The 2,745-nt window shown below is 35.2% G+C and overlaps 1 long non-coding RNA gene across 1 annotated transcript in view; it reads left to right on the top strand.

The window, feature by feature from the left end:
* Window positions 1–2,180: 2,180 nt before the first annotated feature.
* LOC113784740 (uncharacterized) overlaps window positions 2,181–2,745 on the top strand; it is a 2,018-nt gene continuing 1,453 nt past the window's right edge. Inside the window, exon 1 of the long non-coding RNA XR_012162421.1 lies at window positions 2,181–2,387. This is a non-coding gene — a long non-coding RNA (uncharacterized lncRNA). The remainder of the gene's footprint in view (window positions 2,388–2,745) is intronic.

Below are 2,745 nucleotides of genomic sequence, written 5' to 3'. Positions count from 1 at the left end.
GCCTGAAGTGGACTTCCTTGAGTCAATATCTCCAGCCATATTTGAGTCGGAGTACCCCACCAAAATAGATTTGTCACCTCCAAAACAAAGCCTCATACATATAGTACCACGAAGATACCTCCTAATCCATTTTACGACATTCTAACGCTCTCTACTTGGATTTGACAAAAATCTACTGATTGTACCAATATCATGCACAATATCTGGTCTTGTACACACCATTGCATACATCAAACTACCCACACCAGAAGCATAATAAACTCGTTCCATGTCTCTTTTCTCATCTTCACTAGAAGGACTTTATTTAGAACTCAACTTAAAGTGAGCAGCAAGAGTAGTACTTACAGCCTTAGAGTTTTCCATTTAAAACCTTTGTAACACTCTCTCAATATAGTGTTCTTGTGACATTCAAAGTTTCTTCTCCTTTCTGTCACACATGATTCTTATGCCAATAATCTATTTAGCTACTCCCATATCTTTCATGGAAAATGACTTGCCCAATTGCTTCTTTAACCTGTCAATCTTGGAAAAAAAATTTCCAACAATAAGTATGTCATCAACATATAATAATAGGATAATAAAACCATCGTTAGAAAATTTTCTAACAAACACACAATGGTCCGAAGTAATCTTCATGTATCCTCGATCACACACAACAGACTCAAACGTTTTGTACCACTGCCTTAGAGCTTGCATCAAACTGTATAGACTATTTCTTAGTCTACACACATAGTCTTCATTGCCTTCAACAAGAAAACCATCAGGTTGCTTTATGTAAATCTCTTCCTCCAAATCACCATTAAGGAAAGTCATTTTTACATTTATTTTTTCTACCTCTATGTCATGTGTAGCTGTCAAACTCAACACGGTTCTAATTGATGATATTTTTACCACATGTGAGAAAATCTCATTAAAATCAACACAATTTCTTTGATGAAAACGTTTCACCACTAATCTGGTTTTATACCTTAGAGATTTTGAGTTACTCTCGAGTTTCACTCTATAGATCCACCTGTTTTCCAAAGCCCTTTTGCCTTCTCGCAGCCAAATCATAAGTGTGATTATCAGGCCAGGATTTCATCTTATCATGCATTGTATCCAACCATTTTTGACTTTCTTCACTCTCCATGGCCTCTTAAAAATACTCAAGTTTCCCTTCATCAGTCAAATTTACATACTCGTCTGAACCATACCTTGTAGATGGTTGTCTTCGCCTCATAGACCTTCTAAGTTGGGTTTGAGATGATTCAGAAGCATCATTAACATTTTCATCATGTGATAACTCACGACCTTCACCTGTTGGAATATTTACCTCATCTCTAAACTGATGATCATCAACACAATCATGTGCACTACAAGAAAACAGACATATACCTACAGAAGCTTATAATGACAAAATTAAAAACTGTAGGCATAGACAATCTATCCCCATAGATAAATTAATTTTTGTTGGTATAGGTGTCTTATACCTTCAGTGACATAAGTTTGTCACTAATTGTTATAGTTACACACTTAAATTTGTGGCTATAGACATCAAAATTGAAAAATATATATTTTTTAAAGGAGCCAAAATATTAATTGTTTGTGAAAATAAAATTGTACAAAACTTTCACGATTTAAGTCAAAAAAAAATTTAATGGAGGCAAAATCCTAATTTTTTTAATGCACCCAATTTCAATAGAGCCAAAATCTTAATTTTTTCAATGGAGGTAAAAAAAAATCCCCACAGATAAATTAATTTTTGTTGGTATAGGTGTCTTATACCTTCAGTGACATAAATTTGTCACTAAGGATTATAGTTACACACTTAAATCTGTGGTTATAGGCATCAAATTGAAAAATATATATTTTTTAAAGGAGCCAAAATATTAATTGTTTGTGAAAATAAAATTGTACAAGACTTTCACGATTTAAGTCAAAAAAAAATTTAATGGAGGCAAAATCCTAATTTTTTTAATGCACCCAATTTAAATAGAGCCAAAATCTTAATTTTTTCAATGGAGGTAAAAAAAATTAAATTGAGATAAAATCCAAATTTTTTCAATGGAGCCAAAAACAAATTTTGATGGAGCCAAAATAAAAATTAATAGAGCCAAAACCTAAATTAGTACCAAGTACCAACTAAACCCTTTCTCATCAAAACCCCTAAAACTCAAAACTGTTGTCCTCTTTCACCCAATTTGAGCCCCAATCGTTGTCTTCTCCTTCTCGCCGTTCTCACTCAAAACTGTCGTTCTCACCGTTCTCGCCGTCAATCAACCAGCTGCACTCGCCGTCGAACCAGTCGCGCACTCGCTGTCGGACCGAAGCTGCACTCGCCGTCGAACCAGTCGCGCTGTCGAACCCGAGCTGCACTCACCGTCGTTCTCACCGTTCTTGCACCACTGGTAACTTCTTGAACCACCATTTCGTTCTCGCACCATTGTTTTGAGTTCTGATAAGTGACTGCTGTAGAGACTAGCCTAGAAATGTTTGTATGTATGTATAAATTGAGTTACAGAAATTGGGTGAAAGTATAAATATGGTTTGAACATTGTATTGTTTCCCCGGTCTAATTACAAATGTGCCATGGCAACATGGTTTGAACATTTTGCATATATCCAAATTTGAATCCCTAATGACCAAATCCACATCCACACATGTGAACTCGATTAACTCTGAGTGGTAATTGGAAACATTATGGATCTGTCCATAGGTAAAAGCCACAATTACTTGAATCAAATGTACATCAGAGTTCAAGTGTTT

This window comes from Cicer arietinum, chromosome 3 (genome assembly GCF_000331145.2).
Source record: "Cicer arietinum cultivar CDC Frontier isolate Library 1 chromosome 3, Cicar.CDCFrontier_v2.0, whole genome shotgun sequence".
Lineage (NCBI taxonomy): Eukaryota > Viridiplantae > Streptophyta > Magnoliopsida > Fabales > Fabaceae > Cicer > Cicer arietinum.
The sequence above is the reverse complement of the archived record's forward strand: the minus strand, read 5'-3'. Positions and strand labels throughout refer to the sequence as shown.